This window comes from Petaurus breviceps, unplaced genomic scaffold (genome assembly GCF_028583685.1).
Source record: "Petaurus breviceps papuanus isolate PSGF00001 unplaced genomic scaffold, PetGlider_PUasm1.0 191, whole genome shotgun sequence".
Lineage (NCBI taxonomy): Eukaryota > Metazoa > Chordata > Mammalia > Diprotodontia > Petauridae > Petaurus > Petaurus breviceps.
The window spans coordinates 2,205,728-2,224,456 of record NW_027185811.1 but is presented as its reverse complement, the minus strand read 5'-3'; the positions used below and the strand labels follow the sequence as shown (position 1 = coordinate 2,224,456).

Genomic DNA, 18,729 nt, shown 5'->3' with positions numbered 1-18,729 from the left:
CAAGTGCACCAGTCACAGCTATACCAATGAGTGTCTGTTGAATAAAAACAGGATAACTGGCTTGGACACTTCCTCTTAAAATTTCAAAAGCACAAAGAATAGATTAACAAGCTACTTCCCTAATGATACTGCCACCTTTCTATACAGGTCTTTTCTGATTAATAATTAAATTCTCTCTAAGTATAAGGCTTCTTAGTTTCACTTCAAACCATTTCCAGGAAAGGACTGGCTTCAACTTCTGTCTGAAATTTTAGTTCACTTGCTAGTTTCAGAGCTTGCACAATATAAAGAGTCAGTTAAGAAAAACTTAATCACTCCCTTTAAACAAAAGAAAACGTATACCTGTCAAGCTGTCCTCTCTATAAAAAATCCCAGCAGTAAATATACAAAAACTGCTCCAGTTGAGGACAAATGTAAATAGTTCTGATGGATATGAAACAAAAGTATTGTGCAACAAGAGTCTCAGAAAAGACCAAGTCAGCATTTTAGCCATGTAGCAATATTTTTAAAAGATTGAGAACTATGAGAAAAATCATTTTCTTTATCTTTAAAATTAAAGGATTGACTAAACAATCTCTAATGACCCTTTCCAGTTCTAAAATATTAAATTAATACTGTTGATTATTTCATCTCCTAAATGCTAGACAAAAAAAATGTATCACAAAAAATATCTTTAAAGTATTCAGTTTTTTGAAAAGTATTCACTTTTCAAACCAGATTCTAGAGAAAATAGAATTGAAAAATAGGTTATTTGGATCTAGTTTCAGTAACATTTAAATTAAGTAGAATACTAAGAAAATGGAGAAATTGTAATTATATCTTGTGATTAACTAGAAAATCCTTTTTATTTCAAGTTCTAGTTATTGAAAAAATAGTTACTCAAGTTCTAGCTACTCTCATTACTTTCAAAACAAACTAGCAAAAACTTTGTTGTATATTCATCTGAGTAAAGGGTTTATATAATATGGGGAATATGAGGGGGGTAGGTATTAATGCAGTTCAAAACTAGAATTTGAGATGCCTGTTCCTATAGCATAGACACAATTTAGTGCAAATATTCTGCTTGTTCGCTGTTGTTTCACATGTGTTAATTCTGGTTGCTTGAATAAGATCAAATCTTATTCTTCATCTACATCCTTCACTGCTCTGGTCTATTTATTCTTACAACCACCCCCTAACTGGTCTTCCTGACTGCCTTCTCTTATACTCTTCAATCTCTTCCTTACCATAAAAAACCAATAATCTAATATATTCCTCTGTTCAAAAACCTTCAGAAGCTCAGCAATACCAGCTGAATATGAGTATAAATTTAGCCTAATATTCAAGGCTATTCACAATCTGGTTCCCACTTAGCCAGAAAACTGCATCTTGCAAAATTATCCTTTAAGCACTCTTATGTTCCAACAAGACTACTCATTGACCTTCATTCTCTTCTTGCTGTATCTTGTCTCCAAGTCATGAGCAAAGGGCTCAGCTCATCCTCTATGGCTCTAGCAGGCCCTCTACCATTTCTGCCTCTTAAAATCTTGGTTTGAGGCCTAATTCAAGTATACCACTACCTCCATGAAGTTTTTGAGATCACTTCGGGAAAAAAAAAAAAAGGTTCTCCCCTCCTCAAATGACTTTTTCTAGACCTCTCCTTTATTTAAGTATCTTTAAGCTTCCCTTTAATCATATCCAATGAGTCACCAAACTGTCTTCCAACCTCTTACATTCATTTCTCTATGAAAACCACTACCACCACTAGTCTGGACCCTTAATGCCTCTTGCATAGATTCACAAATATCTTGTTTCTCCTTTTTAAATCATAAGCAATTTAAACAAAGCATTATCTTTGTATCCCCACCCTAGTAAATGTTTAAGTTGTTGAAAAGTCAATGGTCAATAAATAGCTGCTGCTTAATTAGGAGAAAACATATAGCACACAAATTAGGAAAATAACTTCTTTAAGAAAAAAATATCTTTTTAGAAGAATACATAGCAAAACACCTAAATGAAGGTGTTTAAATGAATACATTCTTGAGGAAAAAAAAAGACTCTCCTTTCTGACATGTAAAAGATAGCCTGAAGAAAAGGGACAATAACCCCCACATCTCTCTCATTCAAGCAAGGCTCTTTTGACTATGTCCACTAAAATAAAGTGTGAACTGGGAGCTCAGATGAGCTACTTATGATCAAATGAGATAATATTTGTAAGGCACTTGGCAGTGCCAGGCATAGTGCTTGTTTCCTTCCTTCTCTATGATCCATCTTCCCTTTGTCTCCCTCAACATTCCTGTAGCATCCACCAAAAAATGCATGGTTACCATGAATGTTGTTGCACAACAGTAAAACCCTCTTTCAAAAGTGCTGCTCAGAATCTGTAACAAAAATGGCCTAAGTCCTGCTTAAAGAAGTAGTAAACCTGACCCTTAATTCCTCCCTCCTAATCCCAACGGCAGCTCAGACATTATTTAAAGGTAACAAATTTGTACCTCCCTGCAATGATTCCAGTTAGGGGACCTGGACCTTACCATGTTACTGATCAAATATTCCATAAAAATTGTTTTTTTTCCTGCTGTGAGATCTAGTGGAAACTGCCTCACAGAAGAGATTCTGGTTATTTCAGTAGATTGTTATTATTTGTTATTATTTACAATTTTTAAGGTATATGAGCCTTGAAAGAATATCTAGTTCAATTCCCTTATTTTACAATTAAACAAACTGAAACACAAACTGGTCCCAGCTCCCAGAAATAATAAGTAGTAGAAACAGAACTTGAACCTGGTACTCTCACTCTAAATTGTTCTTTTGAAAATTATTTAATGCCTTCCCCCTCCCTTTTGGTATTTAACATCACTGTCACTTTTCCTTAGTCCCAGAGAACCCTCCTCCCTTGTAAGAAAAAAGTACAGTCAAGCAAAACAAATTTAACACATTGGTCTTTGTGAAAACTTATGCCTCATTCTGTATCTCTAGAGTTCAATACTTCTCTGCCAAAAAGAGCCAAGCTTCACTATAAGTCATCTTAAGTCATGACTGGTTAGTCACTGCACTAATCAAAGTGTTGAAGTCTTTCAGTGTTGTCTTCCTTTGCATTACTGTGCTCACTGTGTAAACTGTTCACCTGGTTCTGCTCACCTCTCAATATGAGTTCAAAGAGCCTTCCCAAGTTTTTCTAAATTTTCCCTATTCATTATTTCTATTAGACGATAATATTCCATTATATTTTTATACCACAATTTCATCAGCCATTTCTCAACTGATAGGCATTCATTTTGTTTTCACTTCATTGCTACTACAAAAATGATTTGTTCAATACATGTTTATATGCATATTCATACATACACATATACATGCACCCTCACTAGAAATATATATGTCTAATAGCCATTCCCTTATTGAGAGGTAGTAAAAAAAGATATGAACAAATAGCCCTCAAAAATAGAATTGCAAACTATTAACCATTATCAAAGAATGTTCCCCCATTAATAAGAGAAACACATCAAAACAACTATGAAGTTTTCAGCAAATTAGCAAAGATGACAAAAGATAGTAATAGTCAATGTTGGAAGAGTAGACAGGAATACTGATGCTTTGCAGATAGAACTACAAATTAGTATAACCATTCTGGAAAGCAATTGGGAAATATGTACATAAAGTGGATTAAATGTTCATTATCTTTGACCCCAGTGATTCCATTGCTTGTCATATATACCCCAAGGAGGTCACTGTTAAAAAGAAAAACTCCATATACACTAAAATCTTGGGGGGGGGAAGTAAATGCCCATCAACTGAGTAATGACTAATCAAACTATGGTACATTAATGCTATGGAATATTACTATGCTGCAAGAATCATCAAATCATCAAAAGTGAATGTTACAAATGGACAAAGAACAAGTTTGGCCCTAAAGAAGAAATATGAGAAGACAAGTCCTATCCATGCCTTTGCAGAGGCAGGAAGTATCCATGTGTGGGAAGACTGCTTGTAAAGTCAGGTGTTTTTTTTCTTCCAATTTATTGATTAGCTTTGCCAAATTTTCTTCCTTTTTTCATTCTTTAAGGAAATTCTTTGTTACAAGTAACATCTCCTCTGAGAGGAAAGGAAGTGAGATTCAAGAGAAAGCTAGGTGATGTAAAATAACAATAAGATGTGTTTACAAAAAAACAAAAAGGCACTGCTATAAGCATTTCTGTATCATGGAATGTTTTCTTTTCTATTTTATCCCCTTGGAGGACATGCCTGTATTGCTGACTTTTTAGGTAAAATCCAACATATTTTCTAGAACAATTGGCCCAGTTTACATTTTCACCAAAAATAATTTCTTAGTGTGCACTGTCCATGTGCCTAGGTGATTTATAGGTGATTTTGAGAATTCCCTCAAAAAGTTACTGATAAACTACATTTTTCTTTTGAAAACTGCCCACTGATATCTTTTGACCACTTTATTAGATTTCCATAGTAACTTTTACTTATTCCTTTTTTTCCTGTCATCAGGGCCCATGCTCATTTTTACTTATTCCTAAAACTGAATAATACACACAATGTAAGAAACTTAATGCAATTAGAACAAGTGTGATTTTTACAGTCACCAATATGCCATATATTCTCAGGACAATCTCTTTTGTACTTTAACAAGTCTTAGTTTGAGGTAAAAAAAAAAATTGCACAGCATTGTGTAATGCAAAGAGCAGTACCTTATACCATATGCCATAATAAACTCCAAGTGAGCACATTATCTAAATATAAAAGGTCATGTACCATTTTCAAAAGTTAAAGGAAAATGAAAGGATGTAATTTTGGCCAATTGTAACCAGGAGAATTCTTTCCAAAACAAGGGATAAAATGAAGGCAAAGAATAAAATGGACAATTTTGATTACATGAAATTGAAAATCTTTCATAAAAGCAAACTGAATATAGTTACAATTACTGGGGATTGGATCTTGTTCTTTTATATGTGTATTAAATCCACGAATATCTTGGATATCAGGCTTTTATCAGGTATTTGCTATGAAGATTTTCCCCCAACTAAATACTTCAATTTTACAAATGCAAAAGATTTTCAATTTTATAAAATTGCAACTGTCCATTTTCTGTCCTATGATCACTTCTATTCCTTGTATAGTTAAGAACTCTTCCCTTAGCCAATACTGCACGAGGGACAGACCTCCTTCCATTATCCTCTAATTCTCTTTTTAAAGTTGAAGAGACCTTTAGAACTTATTTCATGAAGTCATTTGGAGCTCATTGTGGGCATATGGCATAGGGCGTTGCTTCTGTGAACTTCCTTACAGTGCTCTTTACACGGCTGTAAAACTCTTATAACTCCCAAGACACTTTAAAAAATGTAAGTGGAATTGTCATATATAAGAGGTAAAGCTTTCCTGTTAATGACTGTCAGGGTCTTATGTTTCTTACATCATAGTATTCTTCAATTGTGGAGAAAAAAAGTAAAAATTATTTTGGAAATCTGACCATGTAACAAGAAAAGACTCGTTATAGTGGTTGAAAAGTTTTCTAAACTTTAGATTTGTTACCGAATAAACAAGGAAATAAACAGTTCCATACCTGTTCTTAAAAGTGTGGGGCCAGAGCGAGAGGACAAAGGCTAATGGAAGGGAAAAGTTCTATTTCTCCTTCTTTCGTCTTTTCTCCTAAAAGGTAGCACTTTTCAAGCCTAGATTTTCCACATTTTATGACATGACTAAACAAACCGTTTAAGAGGTAAAGAAAGAATAAAATGTTATGGTACCATGGTACACATATTAACTATGAGAAAGTATAATGAATAGAAATAGGTAGCGTACAGATTTTAAATGTAAAAAGCATTTAACAAGCAGAATAATGGATTTTTTGTTGGTTAAAACCCTGCCCTTTTTGTGAAAGAACAGACATCTGAATTAATACAATCACCTACTTGAGTCTTGAGGACTGAGAGTCCAATTACAGAGTAACTGTGTCACTGTCCCAGTACTAAGAGTACCATTGGCCACTGAGCCACATCATCACATTTATTTGATAACAGCTGTTTTAAGCATGTATCCACAAAGCTGGTACAAAATAAAGGGTTTAGACTTTTAAAGTTTAATGTAATTTAATATGTAATTTTAGAGTGCAATACAATTTAAAAATAACCAAATATTAAGTATTTTGGTTTCAAATGGTACTAAATCATAAATGAAATATTCCTCTGATGCCTTTATTGTCCTGGGGATTACTCTGGACTTTCAATGTCTATGCCAATAGGGAACACAAGCTTTGGCAGGTCCTACCAATCCAAAGGGAAAGGTTTTGACCATAGGCTCCCATCTTCCTAAGTTCCCAGAAATTCATCACTAGTTTGACCACTCAACGATTAATTTTTTTTTTTGGTCACGGAAATTCACAAAGATTATGGAAGATGTGCTGGAAGGGGTATCTGATTCAATGAAATTATAGCTCTTTTGATATATTTCTAAGCTCAAATCACTGTCTTAAGAAAAATTAAAAGCTGTACATATTCCATTAAAGATGATAGCTTTAATACATATATAAATTTAGTTCAGAGTAGTATGCATTTAAGTATGATGTCATGAAATATTTCTCATTTAACTGATGATTACCCAGCTGATAAGATATTCTCCAAATTCTTTTTGATCTATCAATATGACTATTAGGTTCACACTCCAAAGACGTCAAAGATAAGAAAAGAATACACATGTACAAAAATATTTAAAGTAGAACTTCTGTTGTAGCAAAGAACTGGAAAATAAATGGGTGCCCATCAACTGGGGAATGCCTGAACAAAATATCAAATACAAACATAACAAGATATAACTGTGCTGAAAGAAAAGATGAAGGAGATGGTTTTAGAGAAACCTGAGAAGATTTGCATGAATTGATATAGAGTGAGCAGAACCAGGAGGTTTATACAATGACTAACATAATATAGCAAAAGAAAAGAAACTGAAAAAAACTTAACTTTGATCAATCTAATGCCCAAACTCACCTCTAGAAGACTAAAGATGTATCATGCTTCCCACATCTTGGCAGAGATGAGGGACTCTGGATGCAAGATTCTGAGATATAACCTTTTCAGACACAACCAATGCCTGAATTTTTTTTTTTGCTTGATTATACTTGTTACTTGGAGAAGAGAGAGTTAGGAAGTGGAGATAAAAATGATGTAAAAGAAAAGAAGAAATAAAAGAGTAACAATGAAACATTTTAAAATATGCAAAAGAGCAGAAGGAATTTCAGAAGGGCACAATGATAAGAAGGATATAGCTAGTGTTGGTGCTACCATTTTTTAAAAACTGAATCTGTGATTTTATTACAAACTCCTAGCAATTTGGGTTAGCAATTGTTGTACTGTTTATAATCAAGGAGATTTGCCTGGGTCCTGGGAATTTAAATGATTGTCCAAGGTTACAGCCTTGTGTCAGAGGCAGGACTTTGTATATGAAAATGTTCATGTTTGCCAATGTTCATTAACTAATTTTAAAATAAGAAAAAAATTAAAATTGTAGTCTGGAGGTCATTTTACTAACTAGTTCTCACCAGAGGATTATAGATTTAGAGCTGAAAAGGATCTGAAGATTCATCTTGTCCAACAATTTCAATTTACAGATAAACAAAAGACTGGGATCCAAATTCAGACCTTTAGACTACAAATCTAGAATTTTTTTCCACTGTACCACACTAATTCTCCATCTCCCTTATCCTTCTCTTGGATCTTTTGTGTATATTCCTTCTCTTTAATGTACTTTTTCTGGCATAGTGTTTATGTTCATTATTACAGATTGATGACAAAACATGAAAGAAAAAATGGCAACCCAAAGAGAAGCAATAATTAGAATTAACTTGAAAACTGTTTGAGAAAATAGCATTAGCAATGTAAATACACAAATTACATAGAAATACATACCTCCTAGAATAAAAAGTAGAAGAGAAGAATTACAGTACCATAGCTCAATTACAAAAGAAAAAAATATCTACATTACTATAACCTATATTCTCATCCAACAATATTCATCCACCAATACAAGATGGCAAGATGCATGTGTTTTCTGTACAACACTCATACAAGGAAGGAAAGAAATTAATACTTTTCATACCCCCAAAAAGCCCCTTTCCTTGAAAGTAGCATTCTCTCATACATACAGGATCTACAGTACATGTGTTGTTCCCAAAACTATAACTGTAAAAGCAGCTCCAACAAGCACAAGCACATTCAGATAGAGACTTGGTTTAATAAAAACACAGTAAAAAAAGATATCCTCTACAAAGTCAAGAACTTAATTGTATTTGCGCTTCCAGCTAAAAGTTTCACTTCTGAAGCTTTCTTTTTAAGACATGTCTTAAAAATGTTTCACATGATTAGAAGTTTGTAATTCGGTCTCAACCTTGAACCAAAATCAGGAACAAAACCTAAATATACAAAGTTAAAATCACAGACGGAAGCAATCAATAGGCAACAATTCCTTTTCACAAGATGGCACCAGCCACCTTTCAGTTACTAATGTTGCCAATCCATTTCCCTTGCCAGAGATAGATTACAATTCAGGGACCAATAGGTAACATGTATTTGCAGGGCATAATTAAGAATGAAAATGACTACTGCTACATATTTACTAAATCCTCGTAGGCTTAATAGCAGGATGGAAGTGGAGACAGGTTAATTGGTCCGATTTCTTGTACTCAAAAAGTCTACAGACTTAGAGGAGGCAAGTTAAGAAATATGGAAATGACAAACGGATTTCATGGATACCCACTGTTATTCACAAGGTGAAAATAATGTTTAAAGAGGGAGTAAAATGTCACCTCTCTTCACTAAATAAAGCAGTTACCTAATACCAATACCCATAGTTTAATAAAAGTTGATAAGTTACATGTGTCTCTCTTTTGGTTTCAACACTATGCAATGAATGAAAGAAATGAAGAATATTTCCCACACAAAGAAAATCCTCCTTTCCTAAAAATAGCTTTTTCTCAGGCACTACAGCTTTAGGCATATTTTTTTTAAAGTGAGACCAACTAAAATGTATTAGATTAGGAAAACTTGGGGAGGGGGCATTAAGAATGAGGGGATGGTTGAAATAAATCTCTCTATTAACAGCATCAATTAAACACAATTGCTCAAAAGCATCCATAAGAGGACAAAGAAGAGTGTTCGGGACGGTTTATTCCTAACATCTTCATCTGGGAGTTTAGCAGGTGTGGCCATGAGTATACTGTTACCTTATATTGACACCTAGATGGTGATAGGTGCTATTGGAATCCTCAGTACTATGGAGATGGGGCTCCCCGCGCCTCCCACCCCCACTCGCAAATACACATCCTCTTCGAGGCTGAAAGGTCTCAAACATCTAGAGGCCTCCGCATTACAAAGACGTGAAGGAGTGTGGGGGAGAGAAATCAAAGATAACTAGGTACACAAGGAAGACAGGGGTGGGAACGAATAACCGGGAGGAGGTTTCGGCTTCTTACTCTCATTCCCAACCTAGGCAGAGTCTTTGAGTTTTAGTTGGCTTCTTTTTTCTCCTTAAACCTGACAGGTAGGTAAGAGGGGGGAAATGAACATTCATGGGGGGTGAGGGCGGCTCATTCCAGCCCCAACCGCCTCCCCCAAACAACCGTACGCTTTTCCTTTCATCCCCACCCCCACCCCCCACTAGTAGCCCACATAGTGGACACCCCTTTTCACTCCCCGCCACCCCCTTGGGGGGCATGCGCAGTTAGGAGGGGCGCACCTGCTTCGCACCCCACCTCCCCCACCCTGAGGCCTCTCCAGCAGAAGAGTCGCCTTTGACCCTCGGGTTAAGAAGAGAAAGACTCCGAGAGCGGAGGCACCCACCTGGCTCACTGGCTGCCTCTCACTCCGAGCGCTGCTGTCCGCCCCGCTACGGCTTCTTCGCGCTCAAGCTCCCGCAACGCACCTGTAGCAATCCAGGCGGCCGCACCTACGGCGCCGGCAGCCCCGCCCCAGCCAGACTCCCGGCCGCGCCCCCAGCCCCGCCCATCGCCCGAGGGCGCGAGCACGCACCGCCCTTCCCCGTGTCTCTGACGTTCCCGGCGCGGGAGCGCGCACGCCCGGGGCTGCGTCCGTGCGCGCGCCTTTCCCGCCGGGCACGCGTGCCTTCCCTGGGACCCTCGAGCTGGAGGGGTTAGGACCTTCAGGCGGCTTACTCTCGTCGGGCTTCACCCTTCCTATACGAATGTTTTGTTATTCCAAACTCCCCTGCCAGCGTAGATGGAGCAATTGTTCTGTAGTTTATGATGAAGAGATCTGCCTTGGTCACTGAGAGGTTACTTAAATGACTTGTCCAAGGTCACAGTCCCTGGGGCACATCTTGTCGTCGGCTCTTGGTCTCCTATGTTATATAGCCTCTCGTTAAGTGGGGTGTGTGTGTGTATACTGAAAACCAAGTTATACATAACAACAAAGTCACAGTTTATATCAAATTTATATTATATAATTATCATGTGTGTGTATACATATGTGCATATATATGTATGTGTATAAATATATACACATATGAAAATTTTCAAGGGTGTGCTGGAGCAGGCTCCTGCCATACAAATAACCCCAACTGAGGAAAGGAGAGAAAACTTGCCCAGGTTCACACAACTAGCCTCTGAGGCTAGATTTGAGCCCAGCATTTTATCTACTGTGCATTCTATCTGCATCTTCCTCTAAAACCAAAGTTTGTAGTTGCATGTGCCTGAGGGTCCGGGTATGAATCCCAGCTTCTCCACTGTCTTGCTGAGTCTCCTCCCCTCCCTAAGGCTTGGTTTCATCATTGGAAAAATGAAAGGGTTGGACTACATGAGCTGAAGCACAAAATACAGAGTTGGAAGGCATCTTCCAGTGACAAATCTATTCCAACCACTTTATAGATGAGGAAAACCCAGAGAGGTCAAAAGATTTTCCCAAAGCCACACAAATAGTAATGTAGCAGTGTTTGAATGATAGATTGAGAGGTAGAGGGCAAACTGAAGGGATCTCAGAAGCCATCTAATCCAACCCTCTTAATTTTACAGATGAAGAAACTAAAGCTTAGACAGCTTAAGGGACTGGCCCAGGTCACACAGGTAATGTGGAAATCTATCCTAGGTCTTTTGACCATCACACTTTCCACTGTACCTCACTGCCTGGAATTCAAACCCAGGACTTCCACCTCTACATCCAATTCCCTTTCTACCACACTATTATGTTTAAGGCTTCTTCCAGTCTCTAACATTTTATTATCTCAACTCTAGAATAAACAAAGGACATTGCCTTTTTTGGCTTGTAATAAGGTCTCTGGCTTCTCCCTATGCCAGGTGCAGTTGGACATTGTGAAACTTCCCAGACTGCCTACTACAGGTTCATAGCAACTACTGGAAGCAGCTGTTAGGCTTGTTTATTGAACATTCACATGTGACAGAGCCCTCTGTGTGTTGTGTTATGTTGGTAGATCTAGGGGAAGAAAGAGATAAAGAACAGGGGCCCTACTCTTTAAGAGCTCACAGGATAATGGTGGAGCCCTTCTGGGCACGGGGATTGGGATGAAGAACAGGTTTCAGATTTTTTGAATGGCTTTCATTTTATTCTGCTTCTTTCCCTTACTCCCCTCCTTTTTTAAAAAAATATATTTTTATTTTATTTTGCCTTTTGGGAGGGCAATTGGGGCTAAGTAACTTGCCCAAGGTTACATGGCTAGTTTTTTGTGTGTGGGTGTTGTCTGAGGCTGGAATCAAACTCTGGTCCTCCTGACTCCGGGCCGGTGCTCTACTCACTGCGCCACCTAGCCGCCCCCCTCCCCTCCTTTTAATGCTCCAAGTTCTGCTATAGTGTTGAGATATGGAGTTAAAAGTGCTTTTCTATCCAGGCCCTCCCTCCTACCTTTGGCAACTCTCCTTTGCCACAGATTTTGCTGTAGGTATGGGGAAAGAAGTTTTTGGAGAGGAGGAAAAAGGAATTGTTGCAGTTTATGGGAAAGCAGCAATCAAAAAAATAGTGTGTAGGGAAAACTGAGACCAGAGCTCATCAAGTAGTGATGGTCAATTTATTTCCTCCATCTTCCAAAAACCTAATCTATAGTGTTTCTTCCCCCTAGAGGTCTATCCAAGAGAAATGATTCATTGTTAGCAAAAGGTACTGCATGTGTATGTGTACATACACATGAACATATGTATATATACACACATACATATATGTATACATGCACACATATATACTATAGGTATGATGTGTATATATGTATAAAAAAATAAAGACCTGGAAAACATTTTAGACCCCAATAAAAGTAATAGAGAAAAAACAAGCAATTGCCAATCCATATGTTTCCTTCTCATCTCTATGAAATGGAGGACATTGAGGACATCTTTGATAAAAGTTTGAAAAAGAAATAGGCATAATTTCACAAATGATAGTTTATGGCAGATCACATTGTTAACACCATTTCCTGAAAGGTGTAGAAAATACAAGAGCCAAGCATTTGATTCCATGGAACTAGAGACTCTCTCTCCACTGGTCACTTCCTGAAAGAAATTCCAAAGTGAAACTCCCAGGAACATCATAGCCAGAGTTCAAAACTTCCAGGACAAAGAAAAAAATACTGCAAGGAACCAGAAAGAAAGAATTCAGATACCAAGAAACCACAGTCAGGATCACATACAATGTAGCAGCCACTGCTATAAAGGAGCAGAGAAGTTGGAATATGATGTTCTAGAAAGCAAAGGATATATATAGGCTTACAGCCAAGAATAACCTACCCAGGAAAACTAAGTGCAATGCTAAGGGGGGGGGGGGACCTTGAATAGAGGATTTTCAAGCATTCATGATGAGAAGAAGTTTCTTTCTTCAGAGAAACTTTGAAGTTCAAACACAGGAGTGAAAAGAACTTAAGGATAAACATGAAAAAATAACAATGAAGAACTAAAGGATAAATTTCTTAAACTGAGATGTGGAGACCTGATACATGTTATCACTGTCATAGAGGGAGTTTCATTAGACAAAGTCTGGGAGTATTAGGAGAGCCTACATGGTGCGGTTGATAGAGTTTGGGGCCTGGAGTCAAGAAGACTCCTCTTTCTGAGTTCAAATGTGGCCTCAGACACTTACTAGTTGTGTGACCCTGGGTAAGTCACTTAACTCTGCCTACATTTTCTCATCTATAAAATGAGTTGGAGAAGGAAATGGCAAACCACTCCAGTATCTTTGCCAAGAAAATTCCAAAATGGGGTCATGAAGAGTCAGGCATGTTGGAACAACAACATGGGAGTATTCTATTATATCTTGATCTTAAGGCGGGAGGGGGGGAATGTAAAGGGCAAGAGGAATATGCTGAGGTGGGAGTGGGAAAGGGAAAGGTAGGTTGGGGAAAATTATATAATCAGCATACATAAGTAGATATCTAAACAAACAAGGAGTAGGGGATGAGAGGACGTGGGTAACACTTTAACCTAAATCACACACACACACACACACACACACAGAGTTTGTTGCGGAAAAACATTTCTCAACAGGAGGAAAAGGGGACAAGGGGGAGGGGGAATTAAAATGAAAGTAGATTAATGGAGGGATTAGTCCTAAGCAAAATGAACTCTAAGGATGTATAAAAATATTTATAGCTGTTTTGGAAGTGTCAAAGAATGGGAATCTGAGAGCATGTCCACATAGTGCAGAATAAATGAACACTATATAAATGTGATGAAATACTATTGTTCTGAACTCTTATCAGCATAATGACCAACCAGGATTACAGAGGACTAATGATGAAGCAATGCTATCCACCTGCTAATAGAGAAGTAAAGTACTCAGAACACAGAATGAGATCATTTTTTTTTAACTTGGCCAATGTAGAAATTTGTTTTGATTGACTATACCCGTTTTAGTGGGTTTTGTTTTTGTGGAGTTCTCAGTGGAGGGGAATGAGGTTGGGATGTGAGAATGAGAAGGTGAATTTTGGCTGATTAAAAAACAAAATCTTTTGTTTTTAAGAGGCGTCCCTTCTCCTTCAAATCCAGTTTCTCTTTGTACCTTTGTTTCTCAACTCTTCTTGTCTCCTCCTAAGCTTGGCCCTTCAGTCATCCCCTTTCTATCTCTCCTCTCTTTATGCTTAGAAACAACCTCATATATCTCCTTAAAAAAAAACATTCAATCCTAGTCTAACCAAACCTTCAATAATCTTTCCTACAGACACTATAAATACTTTTACTGCATTTTTAAGAGACTTCAGAACATTGAGTGGTTACCAAATTAACCATCTATTCCATAAAGACTATTCCAGAAAGACTATTAGCATTTATGGAGAAGACAGAAAAAGATGAAGAGAATTTATTTTCTGGAGACAACTGCTTTTACCTTTATGCTATGAGGAAGATGAAGATAATTGTTGAAGAGAGACTTGAATTTATTTCCCAAGAGAACTGAACGGTGGGTCAGTGTTTTGGGAAGTCATCTCTCATTCGCAGTGATACTTTGAGGTGAATCAGGCTATGATCTTCACAGCTAAAACATAAACTATTTTCTATGTCTTTGGTTCATTATTTGTTACTTTGGCTATAAATGGTTAAGTCAGTAACTTTGATGTTTAAGCCTAGTCAGGATTAGAAGTTTTGATATGTGGAGAAATGAGCAACTGCTTATGGGAAAAGAGGTTTAGGTAGCTTGTAAAATATTTATAATTTAATAACCTGGGAATGGGGCTTCAAGCTAATTTTTTAATAAGAGAATTGTCACAATTTCAGGTATTAAAAAGGAAATGTGCAAACATAGCCCTATGTTACCATAGGAAACTGTGTTAGAGTGTATTGCCTATATGCATGTATATATGTATATATGCCTATACATCTTAAAAGGGTGGCACATATCTTATATTCGCAAGATGAGAATGAGTATGATGGTTCATGTTCATTTTCTTCGGGGTGATTAACCCAATGTAGGCCACAAGTAAGCATGGTTGACCACAGAACCTCAACACTCTAGCATCCCCTCAACTTACCATCTTTTATTTATCCTCCCTTTATGGTCAAACTCCTGGGAAAAAGTTGTTCATTTCTTGACCTTCGCTTTCTAATTTCCTGCTCCTAAACACTTTGCAGTGTGACTTTCAGCTTTCTCATTCAACTGAAATAGCTCTTTCCAAGGTAAACAGGATCTCATAATTGCCAAATATGATGGTGTTTTCTCAGTCTTCATCCTTGTTAACCTTTCTGTAGCATGTGGTATTGTTGACCACCTTCTCCTGTGAAGTGCTCTCTCCTGCTTGGGTTTTTGTGGCACTGCTTTCTTCTGGTTCTCCTCCTACCTTGGCTACTCTTCTTCAATCTTCTTTGTTGAATCATCATCCATATCCTACCTCTAGCTAACCGAAGGCTTTTCCCTAGCCTCTTTTCTTTCTATATACTTTCTCTTGGTGATCACATGACTACCAGATCTATATAACCAATCCTAGTTTCTCTCCTATATTTTCTTGTTGTTGTTTGGTCATTCTGTCCTGTCTGACTCTATGTGACTCATGGACTTTGTCCATGGGGTTTTCTTGGCAAAGATACTGGAGTGGTTTACCATTTACTTCCCCAGTATGTCCCCATTTTACAGATAATGAATTGAGGCAAATTGAAGATAAGAGACTTGCCCAGGGTCACACAGCTAGTAAGCATCTCGGGCTAGACTTGAACTCAGATCTTCCTGATTCTAGGCCCATGCTCTATCTACTTCACCACATAGCTGTTCTTAGATGCTCCTGCATGTTACTGAATATCTAAACCTGGATGTCCCATAGGTACCTTTTACTCAGTATATTTATAGCATAGTTGATTAGCGCCCTCTCCACATAATAGTAATGATCATAACTGTGATGATGATGTAATGATTTAAGCATTTTATATAACATTTACTATGTGCCAGGCACTTTATAGTTATCAATTTTGAATCAACCTTATAATTATTTTTTACAATTATCATATTTACAATCATTATCTCATTGGATCCTCACAACAATCTTGGGAGGTAGATGCTATTATTATCCCCATTTTATCGATGAGAAAACCAAGGTAAACAGAAGTTAAATGACTTACCCAGAGTCACGTAGCCAGGAAGTATCTGAAGCTGGATTTGAACTCAAATCTTCCTGACTCTAGGCCCAGTGCTTTAATCCATTTCACCACCTAACTGCTTCCATACCTCTATACTCATCCCCTTCTCCCCAGCTCCTTCCTAATGTTATTCTTTCTATTGAGGAAACCACCTGTTTTTCCATTCACCCATGCTTAAAATCTTATAGTTATCCTTGACTCTTGGCTCAGGCCAGGGTGTTTGAAGGAACACAAACATAGGTAGGGGTAGGGGTTAAGTGGAGAGAGAGAGACTGAAAAATACTGAACTGGAGAAAGGAGAGAGAATGACCTGGGGACCAGTAGATAACTGCTACCAGGACCTGAATAGAGTAAAACATGTGGATGATATAAATTTCAAAGGAGAGGTTACTGAATACACCAGGAGGGTGTGGAAGTGTTGGTTATGAGTAATAAATAGGCTTACTCCTCTTCCTAGACCAGTGGATCCCAAGGCCTGAAAGCAGGTGAATCCAGTACTAGACAGGAAGGCTAGGGATACACTATTATCTGGGGGATGTGGGGTGCTGGGTCTCAGTGAATGCCAGAAGGCAGAAAGAATGTAAGAGGAAAAAAATCTAAAATGAAGGGAAGTTTGTTAAGAATACTTCCTAAGGAGCCCAATGAAAGGAATTTCAGAGCTTGGAACTGGAGGGAGGGAAGGGAAGGAGTTGCGGTAATAGGGTAGTAGAAGGGTTTTTGTTTAGGTTGAAAGAGAATCTTCTCATCTGATCAATAGAACACACTCATGAGGTAGGCAAGATTGGGTTTTATTGTCCTTTTACAGATGAGGAGACTGAGACTCAGAGGCCCACAGCCACATAGCTAGTAAATAGTGGGCCTTGGAAGAGACCCTAAGTGTTCTGACTCCTAGATCTAAGTTTCCTAATGATGGGGTCATGGAGCGAGAGCTTTGAAGTCACTTAGTCATAATAAGAGTTGAGGAAACTAAAGCCCAGGGAGGTTGTCACTTGCCCAAGGTCACACAGGGGTCTGAACTCAGTCTTCTGATGCCAAGGCCAGTGAGTGCTCTTTCCATTACACCACATCGCCTCCCCGGTCCTAATTTCTTTCCATTTTTATAACATACTGCTTCCATGTGATGAAGTAGATAGAGCACTGTGCTTGGAATCAGAAAGACTCATCTTCATGAGTTCAAATCCATCCTCAGACACTTGCCAGCTGTGTGACCCTGGACAAGTCACTTACCCCTATTTGCCTCAGTTTCTCTTCTGTAAAATGAGCAGGAGAAGGAAATGGCAAACCACTCTAGTATCTTTGCCAAGAAAAACCCAAATGGGGTCATGAAGAGTCAGACATGACTGCAAATGATTGAACAAAATGAATGCTTCTCTGAATAGACTGTGAAAAGAGCAAGCCTAATATTTGCAGTTTGGTGAAGAAAAGGCAGTATGGTATGGTAAAAAAAAAAAAAAAGTAAAAAGGATACTAGACTGGGAGTCAGAATAAGCATAGCTCTGGTCTCATCTCCTGCTTGTAGGTAGTTTGATTTTGCTGGTGATTCTCTGAGTCTGTTTTCTCATCTATTCTGTATATTGTGCTCAAGTTCCCTAACTCACAGACTTAGGATGGTGAGGCCTTCAAACTGTTAAGCAATATAAAGATGTAAACTGTAAGTTACTAAACTCTCATCTCAGGCACAGACCACCTCTCAGATGGGGCAGGGAGGAGGCAGGCTAGAGAGGGTCATCACTTCCAGGCCTCAAATGCTTCAGGATCTCATTGTTTTGGGAAAGACGGAAGCTTCTGCAAGGTTGATGACAGGGGCCAGAGGATTCCATTTTGCTGGGAGAAAAGATGATACCTGATCAAAAGGGACCATCAGAGGAATGGTAGATTTTCATTTCTCAACAAGCAGCCCTATGATGCTGCTGAAAACTGTGACCCGTGAAAAGCAAGTCTGGGATAGCACTGAATGACATTTAATGGACTGAAGAATGAAGAGAGCAGGTGGAGGGACAGAGGTTGAGACATCTAAGACTGGTTGGAAACCTACTTTGTAGGTACATTAGTGGCAAGTCATTCTGGAAAGCAAGTTAGAGCTTTGTGCAAAAACTTACTAAACTATATATAATCCTTGACCCAATGAAACTACTACTAGCCTGAGGTAGGAACAATATTCAAACCTCTTCTCCTGTAAAAGGTATTGAGACATTCCAGGAGATTTGATTGAGTCAGGGAACTAATCCTCAGATGGTTGATGTCACTTCTTCACCTACTGAGTACAAAGTAGCCCTGAAGGTTCAGGGGCCCTTAGATGCTTGGTTGATGATTGTGGTTAGGCGCTTAGATCAGCTTGATTAACTCAAGGGGTTCCTAATGCCTATCCTTGATGAATTTCCTTCTCCTATAGAGGCTTAGTAAATGTACTTTCCTTAAATGTTGAATGACCTCCAAGTGTCTCATTTTGATACAAAATGAAACCTAAACTACCGAGGAACTGGCCTAAGTCAGGCCCAGTCCAGAACATAGGCTTATTGGGGGATGGCTAGGGGGGCTAGGTGGAACAGTGAATATAGCACTGGCCCACTAGCCATGTGACCTTGGGCAAGTCACTTAACCCCAATTGCCCTCCAAAAAGCAAGAAGAAGAAGAAAGAAGAAGAAGAAGAAGAAGAAGAAGAAGAAGAAGAAGAAGAAGAA

The 18,729-nt window shown here is 38.2% G+C and overlaps 1 protein-coding gene and 1 long non-coding RNA gene across 3 annotated transcripts in view; both read right to left on the bottom strand.

Moving 5' to 3' along the window:
* The window catches only part of LIMA1 (LIM domain and actin binding 1), a 121,676-nt gene extending 111,701 nt beyond the window's left edge, over window positions 1–9,975 (bottom strand). For both annotated transcript variants that reach the window (XM_069092569.1, XM_069092570.1), the window contains exon 1: window positions 9,819–9,975. The gene's annotated coding sequence lies outside the window, so the exon portion shown is untranslated. The remainder of the gene's footprint in view (window positions 1–9,818) is intronic.
* A 2,404-nt stretch (window positions 9,976–12,379) lies between these two features.
* Window positions 12,380–18,729, bottom strand: part of LOC138164647 (uncharacterized) — a 24,193-nt gene continuing 17,843 nt past the window's right edge. Inside the window, exon 3 of the long non-coding RNA XR_011169144.1 lies at window positions 12,380–12,564. This is a non-coding gene — a long non-coding RNA (uncharacterized lncRNA). The remainder of the gene's footprint in view (window positions 12,565–18,729) is intronic.